Source organism: Larus michahellis, chromosome 3, assembly GCF_964199755.1.
Source record: "Larus michahellis chromosome 3, bLarMic1.1, whole genome shotgun sequence".
NCBI lineage: Eukaryota > Metazoa > Chordata > Aves > Charadriiformes > Laridae > Larus > Larus michahellis.
Window position 1 is genome coordinate 80,140,963 of NC_133898.1, and position 13,055 is coordinate 80,154,017.

Genomic DNA, 13,055 nt, shown 5'->3' on the forward strand with positions numbered 1-13,055 from the left:
CATGCTCCAGGGACTAAAGTGTTTGATAATTCCTAATGATTGGTGGTCTTAAAACTCTTATTCCCTGAACATCACAACATTTACACAGGTCCCAACAAAGCTGAAAAGGTCCTGCAGACTTTGATCATCAGCCAAAGTGTGGACCATGCTTTGTGACCACATTTTGGGAGCAGATCACATAAAGGGTGAGAGATGAAGAAAGACAAAAGTTTGGTTTTTCTTTGTGTAGGGTGACTTGTCATTCTAGATCAAGTAGTTTCAGTGGCTGTAACACAGGATCAGTCTTCTCTCGGAGACCATGCTTCTTATGGACACTAAAAATGGTAATTTTTATCTCTGTCTTCATTGTGGTCAGATAGCAATGCGGACTTTTATTGTGGTAGAGTGACTCACACAAGTAGCTGCCGAAAAGGGAAGTAAGAGTACATTTCTTCACAAGACTTTCTCTTCTTGGAAGCACTCTAGGCACACAGAAAGGGGAAGTCTTGAGGACCTCATCTGGTTTTTGCGTGATACCATTACAGACAATCTGTCTGCACGGAGTTGATGGGGACCTGGAGGAACAGAAGAAAAGGAAAATTGCGAGTAGCAGAGGTAGAAGAATTTCTTTGGAGATGAAGTAAAAGAGGGTGGAGGGAATGAGCTTGGGATCTGCTTCTTCTGTTTTCATTGTATAAAGTTGAGGGACGAGCCACATACAACCCTGGTATTTTCCCTTACGAGTTCTGAAAAACCATACCATTGATGTATGTTTTTTTTCTTTTCCTTTAATAAAAAAGTTATTTCAGGAGCAACAGCAACCAGGTAGAGAAGAAAATCTTTAGTTTAATCTTTTATTCTCAAGAGTCATCGTGGCTTCCTTGATCTGGTTTCCTACTGTAATTCATCTTTCCCTTGGAAAAAAATATGCTCAGTTAGTATTCTTGCAGTCCCTATCAGTGTTGCCTCAATGTTCTCTGATATCGAACTATGCAGCCTCGAAGTTGCTAAAGCCTGGGCATTTAAATGAATGGCAAGGCAGGAAATTTTCATCCTGACAGTCGGATTGAAAGCAGGTCCATGCAATCCCCTGAATTTTAGAAGAGTAAGAGAGAAGGAAGAAGAACAGTTTGCTTCAAGGTGAGGGTACTATGTTAGGAACTCTTTTGAACGTCCAATGGCCATAAAGGACTGAATTACGCTGTTCCTGGGGTTGTGGATTAATATCCTCTACAGAACAGATGTTTCATGTGTGTTATGTGCAAGGAGCCAATTATACATACAAGTCAGGTAAATTTAAGCTATAAATTAAATGCCCTGTATACATCCAAATGATACGTTTGTCTTGGTTCTCCCTTTATTAGACAGGATGTATTAGTTTTGCTGCTGAGAGGTGGGCATGTGTTTGGCTATGTTTTGGGTTGTGCTATGTTTTCTCCTATTGTTTTCTTCAGTGAGAAAAGGAGGTCGGGTAAAACTCTTTTCTGGTTTCTGTTGACATCAGCACATTCGATCTGCCTGCGTCCAAAAGAATTATGTCAAAGCAATTGCCTGCATTTGTTTCTTAGCGTGTTCTCGAGCAGCACTGTCGCTTGAGGGTCAAACTGGAATACATTAAACTGGAATTGGGGCAGAAACTGCAGCCAGCCTCGGGTCAATGATGCCTCTTGAGATTTGTGAAAGTGACACTTCTGAGGTTCATTGCATTAACTTCCATAGCATTTCTGCGTCTGGTCTGGGTGACTTACAAAGGTAGATGGGATGGTTAGTCTCACATTCTCCCATTTAATTCCTTTTCTGTGTGTCTGGAGTAAAAGGACAAGGCTTGCATCTGACTTATTTCTTAATATTTCAAAAAGATTTTTCAAATCCATGTATTAAAGTTGTTTGCTTCTATGTGTTTTTTATCATTTATGTTTAGGAAGATTACCACAGTTACTTCATCTGTAAAAATACATTTGTGGAGTCTAGCCTGTGTGATCTTTGTAATGGTACATCTTTTGACATAAGCAAGCCTTTACAAGGCTTAAAAACACAGTTGGACATGTGCTTAACAGAACATCCTAATGCTGTAGGATGTAGCTGGGATTGTGACAGAGGAAGAGGGAGAAAAATGCATCCAGGAGGACAGAAAGCATTAAGACGCAAAAATGCACAATTCAAACTGTACATTAGCAGATACTGATTCATCTTTATTAGTAGCTCTGAAACCTCACTCTTGGATCAGCTTTCCCAAAACTTTCGCTCTTTTAGTTACTAAAGAGTTGCCAATCAGAGTTTTGAGTCTTGAGATCTGTTGATAGGAATAGCAGGTACAGCAGAGACCAGGTGGTGGGGGGGGTGTGAATGCATGTGCATGTATTTATTTTTACACCACACTTGGGCAGGCCTTCTTCCTCCCTGAAGTTTTCACAAGCTTTCTTGCTTTAATTCACGCTGCAGAAGTTTTGTACTACAATAGTTTGCTTAAGATGGGATGTTTCTTTTTATGTTTGTAACATAGCACTGAGATTTTACTATGCTATGTATGTTGTGGTTTAGCAGGCATCACTTACTGAAAGTGACTGGAAGTTTGAAAAACAGTTTTTTTTCCCACCTGTTGAACAGAGAAATATCTGTAGAATCATAATTAAATATAATTAAATGTTGTATGAAATAATGCCTTGTAAATCTCTAGAGTGGCATATATATGAACCAATGATGAGATCAAGTAATTGAGATTATTTTATCTGTTTTATTTGCAGAATTTACACTGCAGCATTCAGTCATAAGTGGGTTCATTCCAGAAGCTTAAAATGAGCTGATGCCAGCAACTGGCACAACTCAAACACTCCTCTGCCTTCCCCACTCCTGCACATTGACAGGATTAATACTTTCTGGCCAAAGGCCCAGGTTATGACAGGCAGCACAGACAAAAGCTTGCACTGCATCCTTAAAAACCACCAGAATTAAATATTGGCAGGCTGTGGGATGAAGCAAATTCGGTAGCCAGGGCCCCCTGCTGATCTTGTGGTCCTTAGGAGCCCACCTGCCAGACCCTGTCCTTGGGATGCAGAGCCAAAAGCTTTCTTGGCAGCACAAAATTCCCTCAGCAGCATGAAGGGGAAGGAGAAGTCGTGTGGATATCCCGAGTGAGCAGGAAGGTGCTCCTGCAGGAGCAGTGCTCACATCCACTCACCCCGCTTAAAGGCTCTAATATGTTTTCCTGAAGAAGGTAGCCAGTACATCAATTCATCCCGAAAGGGTGAAGTTAGGAGAGGAAATATCTGTAAGGAATGGAGGACTCCTTCCCTCAGCCTAATTCTCTGAGGTCACCTTCTGCGGCTGAGGGATCCCGGGATGGGATCCCAGGCAGATCCCTGGGACTAGATCCCAGTAGCAGTCTGCAGGCAAAGTGAATTGCTGAAACAAGGAGTCACTGGTACTCTCTCAGTGGTAGATCTGTAATATCTCCCATTGGTTTCCTAAAAATTGTTTCCTTGACATCTCAGTGTGAGGAGCTTTGCACAGCGAGGTTTTGTGTGGAGCCAGGTGCTGGGAATTCAGAGACGGCTGCCTGCAGATCCTGCAGAAAACGGACAATTGGATGTCGTCCGTACTTAGATGGCACCTTAGCCCCAAAAAGTTGGGGTTTCCCCTGGAGGCATTCTATAGGCCATGAGCAGGAAGGCTGCCAGGATTACTACCCTGAGAGGGGAGTGAGTGTTTCTTAGTGGAAACACAAAGCACAGTCTGATGCAGTGACCACTCACCTGACCCCCAGCTTTATGCAGGCAGTAGATCTCACCTGCAGGAGTTCCTGCTTCGTGTCTAATAACCCAAACTGCACGGATGGGCATCCTTTTTAAATCAAGCACTGTTATTTTCACAACTTTGCGGAGACAGACAGTACATCACAACCTGTGGTGTAAAGGGTTAGTTACTGGTTAATTGCCCATAAGAGTTCATTGCTGAAAAAGCAAAACAAAATTGCCTGTTCGTAATCTGGATTGGATTAGTTTCTAGTTCCAATGCATTTTCCACCTTTGCTAGATTAGAACCCGCTGGTAGCAAATTTATTCCCCATATGAATATTCTAATACAAAATTCCCTTTAAGCTTTTTGTTTATTACGAAGCCTTCTACTACACAGTGTTTTCAGTTCTTTAATCTCTCTCCCCTGAACACTCTTCCAGTTTTCCAACACTTTATTGGAGCAGCAGAATCCGATGCATTATTCATGGAGCAGAGGAACAAGAGCCAAACATAGCATCACTGTAACCTACCTACTCATCTTTTGATTTTCATTTGTTTGTACAGCTGGGGCTCGCATTAGCCCTTTTGGCCACAGCCTTGTGTGGGGAGTTCATGTCGAGCTGATTGCCACCCAGGACCCCCGGTCTCATATTCAGTCTCTGCTTCGGAGGATAGAGTCCTCTCTCTCCCTCTCATCCTGTAAGTATGGCCTGTATTCTTTATTCTTATAAGGTGATTCTGCACTTGGCCATATTAACACCTAAACTGGTTTTTCCCATCTTTCTACAGACCCCAGTTGCTGTGTCAGGTTTGTCCTTCCATTGTTTGTTTTCTGTTGTCCCCAGTCTTGTATGTAACTATAATGACTCAATTTTCCAGGGCGCTGATAAGGCTGTTAAATAGTAAAGGGATGATCACCAATACCTGTGGGAACCCAGTAGGAACCCATCTGTTTGCTAATAAATACTTTCCCATTTACAGTTACACTTTGGTTTCCTTCATTTATCAGCTTTTTAATACATTTAATATGATTGTGGACTAAGAAGTGACTTCAATAAAAAATATGTTTGAGATTTTTGTGTCTGGCCTCATACAGTGCTTTCCACCTATGGAGTCCTGCTCTCCTTGTACAGATGGAGCACACGCCATACAGGCTTCAAATCGTTCAGTTTCTTCATAAAGATGTTCTACAGAACAAGTCAAATGACTTAGGCTTGTAATACTGTCAACAACGCTGCCTTCGTCAAGTGAACTTGTAATTTTTGCATGAAATGACATCAGATTAGTTGACGGGATCTGTTTTCCTCAAAGACAAGTTGATTGACTTTAATTATAGAGCTGCTTTTTTTTTTTTTTTTAAGATTTTATTAATTGAGTCCAATGTTGATTGTTCTAGCCTATGCAAAATACTGGAAACTCAGCTAACTGTCCTGTAATTACTTTTTACCCTTTTCAAACAGTCGCTGAACATGAGCTTCCTCCTGCCCCTGATCCTTCTCCAGGGGCCCAGAACTGCCTTAGATGCAGCAGTGAGCAGCTCTGAGCTCTCGTAAACCTTCTGAGACAAGTTTATTTCTAGCAACTAATCGGAAACACCTAGAATTGTGTACCTGCTGCTTAACATCCCCTCTCCCGGGGCTGCTGTGGTGGGAAGTTACTTCATCATCATTATAAACAGATAGTCTGGCCTTTTACCTGTGTGCTAATCAGAAATATTTATTGAATAACTTCTGCCTCTGTCATGCTGTTACGAACGATTCTACCACTTTTGTTGTTCAGGATGCATCTTTCATAATCTGCTTAGAAAGATAAAAAGTTACATTTTTTAGAGTCTATCTGCCTTAATTTTTCCTAGTATCTTCATGCTTCCTCTAGATAATCTTTATTTTAGTTTTTTTACTCGTGATTATCTTCTTCCTTTTTGCTCTTCATGTGTTGATTTTGTATATAACGCTTTATATGTTTTTTCACTTCCCTGGTAAACCCAGCTGTTGGGTTTTTTCATTGTGTGTTATTTTTATCTAGCCCAGTCTTCTTTTCATGGTTGTAACATTGTAGGCATTTGGGAAATGTCTTAAACCATTCGCAGATGTCAGCAACTTTCTGTACGTTCTGTCTTCAGCCTGATTTGACTTCCATTCACTCTAGTTTTGTGAAATTGCCTGTCAGGAAGCATGCACTGTGATTTTAATTTATGTATATATGAAGAGGATATGTTCGTATATTGCATAAATTTTTACCAGTCTGGATTTGATCACAGACCATGTTAGTTGTTTGCATGGAAAGCGTTGGTCCTTTTCAGTCTAAACAACCAGTAACGTTCTGCTTTGTGACTCATTTAGCTAATTGGCAAGAGCTTTTAGTTCACAGGGTTAGGAAGGCTGATCTTTCCTTTAAATTACTAGTTAGTAACTAGTCATTCATAGCTTTTTGGAAAGTCCAGGCATGTTTTAGTGCAGTGATACAAGGTCTCCAGCATAAATTGTTCGGATTGAATGGCCCTGACATAACGCAAGGGGTTTTTTTGTGCTCGTTGTATGTAGGTGTTGAAGAAGCCCGTCATCCTGTGCTCTGCAGTGATTCCAATGGTCTGTAACAGATACCAATACCCCATCTTGTGTGTATCTTGATTTATAAATATCCAAGGTTACTTACTTCCAAGTTGTCAGTCACTCAGACATCATTTGTGACATATAGTGCCTATCAGCTCCCCTCTTTCATTTGGACATCTTAAATTTGTTACAACTATTTCTTTTAATTTTCTAATAGTGTAAATCTAGCTACTAGTTTTCTGGAGTATTATTTTGCATTGCTATTCTGCAGGCAGAGGGTTTATCCATTTTTTCAGATGCTTGTAATTAGCATATAGGAAACTGAAAAGGGTCATCTTCATAGAATCGTAGAATAGTTTGGGTTGGAAGGGACCTTTAAAGGTCATCTAGTCCAAACCCCCCTGCAATAAGCAGGGACATCTTCAACTAGATGAGGTTGCTCAGAGCCCCATCCAACCTGACCTTGAATGTTTCCAGGGATGGGGCATCTACCACCTCTCTGGGCAACCTGTTCCAGTGTCTCACCACCCTCATTGTAAAGACTTCTTCCTATATCTAATCTAAATACATCCTCTGTCAGTTTAAAGCCATTACTCCTTGTCCTATCGCAACAGGCCCTACTAAGAAACTTGTCCCCATCTTTCTTATGAGCCCCCTTTAAATATTGAAAGGCCACAACAAGGTCTCCTTGGAGCCTTCTCTGCTCCAGGCTCTCTCAGCCTGTCTTCGTAGGAGAGGTGTTCCAGCCCTCTGATCATTTTTGTGGCACTCCTCTGGACTCAATCCAACAGGTCCATGTCTTTCCTGTGCTGAGGGCTCCAGAGCTGGACACAGTACTCCAGGTGAGGTCTCACCAGAGCACAGTAGAGGGGCAGAATCACCTCCCTTGACCTGCTGGCCACACTTCTTTTGATATAGCCCAGGATACAGTTGGCTTTCTGGACTGCAAGTGCACATTGTCAGCTCATGTCCAGCTTTGCATCCACCAGTACCCCAAATCCTTCTCCTCAGGGCTACTCTCAATCCCTTCATCCTTTAACCTGTATTGATACCAAGGATTGCCCCGAACCAGGTGCAGGACCCTATACTTGGCCTTGTTGAACCTCATGAGGTTTACATGGGCCCACTTCTCAAGGTCCCTCTGTATGGCTTCCCATCTCTCAGGCATGTCAACCACACCACTCAGCTTGGTGTCAACTGCAAAGTTGCTGAGGGTGCACTCGATCCCACTGTCTATGTCATTGATGAAGATATTAAACAGTACTAGTCCCAATACACATGAGCCTCCCTTGCAGATCATTCCCTGAGCAGTATGTGTAATGACCTCAGGATCGTGATGAAATCAAATTCTCTCTTCTGCTTGCCCTCAGACATGGACATAAAACTTAAAAATAGAACTACCATATGCTTAGTGATTCTTAGGTATTTTGACCAAAGTGGAAGGAACTTCTGTCTGTTTGCTGGCTTCCTTTGGAAAATCACGGAATCACGGAATCACGGAATCTTCAGAGTTGGAAGGGACCTCTAGAGATCACCTAGTCCAACTCCCCTGCTAAAGCAGGATTGCCTACCGCACATTACTCAGGACTGCATCCAGGCGGGTCTTGAAAGTCTCCAGAGAAGGGGACTCCACAACCTCCCTGGGCAGCCTGTTCCACTGCTCTGTCATGCTTACCATCAAGAAGTTTTTCCTCATATTTGATCGGAATTTCCTATGTTCCAGCTTGTGCCCGTTACCGCTTGTCCTGTCACTGGGAACCACTGAAAAGAGTCTGTCTCCATCCTCCTTCAACCCACCCTTTAGATACTTGTAAACATTAATAAGGTCTCCCCTCAGCCTTCTCTTCTCCAGGCTAAAGGGTCCCAGCTCTCTCAGCCTTTCCTCATAAGGGAGATGCTCCAGTCCCTCAATCATCTTTGTTGCCCTTCGCTGGACTTGCTCCAGCAGTTCCCTGTCCCTCTTGAACTGGGGAGCCCAGAGCTGGACGCAGTACTCCAGTTGTGGCCTCACCAGTGCAGAGTAGAGGGGGAGAATTACCTCCCTTGACCTGCTGGCCACACTCTTCCCTATGCAGCCCAGAATTCCGTTGGCCTTCTTGGCAACAAGGGCACGTTGCTTGCTCATGGATAATTTACTGTCTACCAAGACCCCAGATCCTTTTCTTCAGAGCTGCTTTCCAGCAGGTCCACCTCTAACCTATACTGGTGCCTGACATTCTTGTGCATACTGGTGCCTGACATCCCCAGGTGCAGGACCCTACACTTGTCCTTGTTGAACCTCATTAGGTTCTTCTCTGCCCAGCTCTCCAGCCTGTCCAGGTCCCACTGGATGGCAGCACAGCCCTCTGGGGTGTCAGCCACCCCACCCAGTTTGGTATCATCAGCGAACTCGCTGAGCATACACTCTGTCCCCTCGTCCAGGTCGTTGATGAATACGTTAAACAATACTGGTCCAAGTATTGACCCCTGGGGGACACCACTGGTTACAGGCCTCCAACTCGACCCTGCTCCATTAATCACAACCCTCTGAGTCCTGTCACACAGCCAGCTCTCAATCCACCTCACTGTCCTCTCATCTAGTCCACACTTCCTCAGTTTCCTAAGGAGGATGTTATGAGAGACAGTGTCAAAGGCCTTGCTGAAGTTAAGGTAGATGACATCTGCTGCTCTGCCCTTATCTAGGCAACCAGTTATAACATCATAGAAGGCTATGAGATTGGTCAAGCATGACTTACCCTTGGTAAATCCATGTTGACCACTTCCAATAACTTCCTGCTCTTGAACGTGCTTGCATATGACATCCAGCACGAGTCGCTCCATTACCTTCCCAGGGACGGAGGTGAGACTATCCGGTCTGTAGTTCCCTGGGTCCTCCTTCCTGCCCTTTTTGAAGACTGGAGTGATATTGGCCTTCCTCCAGTCCTCAGGCACCTCTCCTGTCCTCCATGACCTTTCAAAGATGATGGAGAGTGGCCAAGCAATAACATCTGCCAGCTCTCTCAGCACTCGCAGGTGCATCTCGTCAGGGCCCATGGACTTATGGATGTCCAGTTTGGCCAAGTGTATGTACATAACCAGTGTATGGTTAAAAGGAACGAAAGACTGACCATAGACTTCCTAGAAGACATCCCTGGTGGCACAGAGGCAGCCTGTGGCAGCACAGCATTGTAGAATATGGGGAGCTGCAGTTTGTAGGGTAGTTGGCAAAACAGAGTTGAGAATTACTGGTCTTAGTGGCTTCGTGGTTGGACTGTATGCATCAACACCGTCACTCTTCTCTAAGAAGGAAATTAGGACCTGTCTCCTTCCACATCCCGTTGTCCAGGGTGTTTTTTACTGTCACCTCAGCCTCCCACTCTCTTTGTTTTTTAGATTTCAAAATCTCTGCTAAAAATGGACTAGATGGTAATGTGTCATATTTGTTATCCTGACAAATTCATCTCCAGGCAGTATCTGAATTCTTGCCTGTCCAGTTAACGTGCTTAACCTGTGTGCTTCTGAAGTTATTTTCTGGACCAAGAACATCACATGTTACTCACTGTGGTGGGTTGACCCCGGCCATCATCTAAGCCCCAACTCTGTTACTCACTCACTGTCCCCCAGCAGGATGGGGGAGAGAATCATAAGGGCAAAAACAAGAGAACTTGTGGGTTGAGATAAAAACAGTTTAATTAGTGAAGGAAACACAAAGGAAACAAGTGATGCAAAGGCACTCACTCACTCACCACGTCCCACTAGCGGACCGATGCTCAGCCATTCTCTGAGCAATGATTGCTTTCAAAAAACTACCCCCAGGCTTTTATCTCTGAGCATGACGTCACATGGTATGGAATATCCCTTTGGTCAGTTGGGGTCATCTGTCCCAGCTGTGTCCACTCCCACCTCTTGCCCACCCCCAGCCTACTCACTGCGGCGGCACAGTGAGAAACAAAGAAGGTCTTGACACTGTGCAAGCCCTGCTCCGCAGCAGCTAAGACATCTATGGTTCTGTGGATGTGTTATCAGCAATGTTTTGGTCACAAATCTAAAGCACAGCAGGGTTCGGGCTGCTATGAAGGAACCTAACCGCATCCAGACCCAGGACACTTATGTAAACTGTCATACCCTGAAACCACAGGGGCGACAGCTGGGTTTGAGAAAACAGGTCTCACTAGTAGCACTTTTTTCGTCGCGTGTAACTGTAAGCAGAGTTTTCGTGTGTTCCCGTTACTGATGTAATCAGTACCTTCAGCACTCTGGTTGCTCACTGGCCTTTGTCACTATGTGGCTGGCACCTTGTCTGGGGTCTCCATCTGTAAGCACCTTTGCTGTTGTAGCTGAAGCCAGCTGCAGTGATGGTGAGAAGACTGGGGATTTTTTTGTGGGCTGGCCACAGGCAAGTTTTTGCTCCTGTTTAGGAAGGGGAGTATTTTTTTCCCCAATGTAACTTTACAAATAAGAAATTTAAATAACGCTTCTAAAATACTAGCAGTAGCAACCTAGGTGAAACGAGAGCCCCTTTGGGAGGGAACGGTGTCTGGACTGGTCTCAAAATAAATAATCTCCTAATTTGAGACTCAGCTTGCTCCCATTTCCTTACTGTCACATCCTCCAAGTTCTTTAGTCATAAATCAGAAATCAGACAAGGTGGAGAAGAGGTTAGTTTCATTTGTGCATAGGCAAAGGGGGATGGGGAGGAAACAATGGGGTTTTTTGAGAGAAAATCTTGCTCCATGCTTCTTACATATTCCAAAGAAGCAAACAGGCAGAACTTTTATACCGCTTCCTTTCCCCGCTTCCTTCCCTGTCCATCCTGATTCACATCTTGCATTCTGCTCCATGCGCTCCCATACTGTGGATCAGATGAACATCCATTAATCCCAGGTAGATTCTAAAAATAAGAATTGAAAGAAAAAAAAAATCACAACAGTGTGAATCAACCTGCAATCATCTTTCTGTTCTCTTAACGAGGGAAAAGAAAGAGGAAATCAGTGGAGACACTGTTTCACTTCTCTTTCCAAGATGAAATGATTCTGGGATTTGCAGCAGTTGTTCTCTTGATACAGGTTTTCTAATTTATATACTTAAAAGGCACTTTAAAATTTAGGCGCATTAGCTCAAAATGCTTATGCAGACCATCCACCCACTTCTTTCTGCCCGTGAATAGAGCTACCACAAGCAGCCTGATGAAGGAGGAACGTAGCTTGAAATCACGCTATTGAATTTACATGGTGTTCTTGGGTTTTGCTCAGAACGACGGATAGACCTATCCTTTGCGGTTTAGCTGTAAACTGTAGAGTAAGCGGTGTGCTTACTGTGTGTAGCTGCTGCCTTTAGCTGTTAATTTCAAAGCTTCCTTTAACTCATTTGAAGAAAAAAAAAAAGAAATCTTAAGTGCAGTTTTGATTCTGACTTGCTCTTTGGTTTATGAACATAAAACCTGCAGGCCTTCCTTCTCAAGTTAGCTGTACATAATCTTCTTTCTTTTAGATTACAAGTGAAGTTTGGATGTTGATGCGAAAAATGAAAAAAACACAGAAGAATCTTTCCTCAGGACTGATCTTCCTGTGCTGCGCTTTTCTAGGGCATCTTTTTTTAATGTAATAAAAGTCCTGAGACAGTACAAGGCGTAACTCAGTTACTGTTACTTTAAGAGATTGCAGGGTGAGACTCTGCTTTAATTGCTTCTTATATTTTGTTCTGTTTTGGTTTTGCTGAAAGGGATGTATCACAGACAGTGGAAAAGAATTCACTAGTTTTTGAAAAAGATGAGGCCATGACATTCACAGACTCGGCTGGCAAAGAAGCTGCAGAAAACTGGAAGGGTGGCGATGTGTCCTTTTGTGGACAGTTTGGAGGGTCTGTCTCCTCTTCTTGCATCGGTTGCATTGAGGATCTTTTGATTACTGCTGCTCGAACAGCCGCATTGTGCTAATGCATCTTCTTATGGCCTTGCCAGGTGACCTCCCCACCAGCCAGCTACCAGTTAGTCCCACCACCACAACTGTCCCTCCAACAAGAACCACAGGTGGACGTGGTTATTGTCCCTCCTGCCTGGCTGGAACACTGACTTCCTTTCTCCTATCTAGCTTGTAATAAATAGGTTGTCTAGACTGTAATAAATCTCTTGCCGGAGAGGGACTATACCCCACCAGCAGGACAATGGATCTGTTTGTCAAGACGTTCATCTCTCTTTCATCCTGGCATTCAGTGGCCACCCACTCTGCTCCATGGACAGTTATGCTCACAACCTCTGGCAGAAGCCAAGGGTCTGGTTGTAGTTCAGTGAAATCCTTCAACACACACCTTTGCTGGTCCTGGCCACTGAGGCTGGCTGAAATTAAACAGACAAGAAGCCCAAATCTTCATCTTTCAGAAATGACTTTTAGTTCAGGTCCCAAAGGGGGAAAAGAGGAAAGGCAGGCACAGTGCTATACTTTGCAGACATGTGTTACAACTTAAACATCATCTGTAGTGTCAGGAAGCTGTCATTTCCAGGGCCACATCCCCAGTCACTCAGTAAATGGGGAGGAACAGCAGGGCAGAATATGTCACTTCAAAACTCTATGCAGGGTCTGCTCTTCTTATGGCAGCAGGAGCTGCTCCTTTTCCCAAGTCCCTTCTGCCACCATTGTAGAAGACTTCCAAAGCAACTGTATGCTGACAAGAAACAATAGTAAGAGCACTCCAGCACTGTAAAAGGCATTTGCTTTGAGTCGGAGATGAGCAGGAGCTCATCTAACACTGCTCTTCCTATTCCTCCGGCTATGGATGTCCATTGACACTGAGCAGTGGCCTGACTTTTGACTGC

At 43.8% G+C, this 13,055-nt stretch overlaps 1 protein-coding gene across 6 annotated transcripts in view; it reads left to right on the plus strand.

Annotated features, from left to right (window-relative positions):
• FYN (FYN proto-oncogene, Src family tyrosine kinase) overlaps positions 1-13,055 on the plus strand; it is a 139,757-nt gene that overhangs the window by 82,587 nt on the left and 44,115 nt on the right. For all 6 annotated transcript variants that reach the window (XM_074580925.1, XM_074580929.1, XM_074580924.1 and 3 more), the window contains one exon: positions 4,278-4,412. The gene's annotated coding sequence lies outside the window, so the exon portion shown is untranslated. The remainder of the gene's footprint in view (positions 1-4,277; positions 4,413-13,055) is intronic.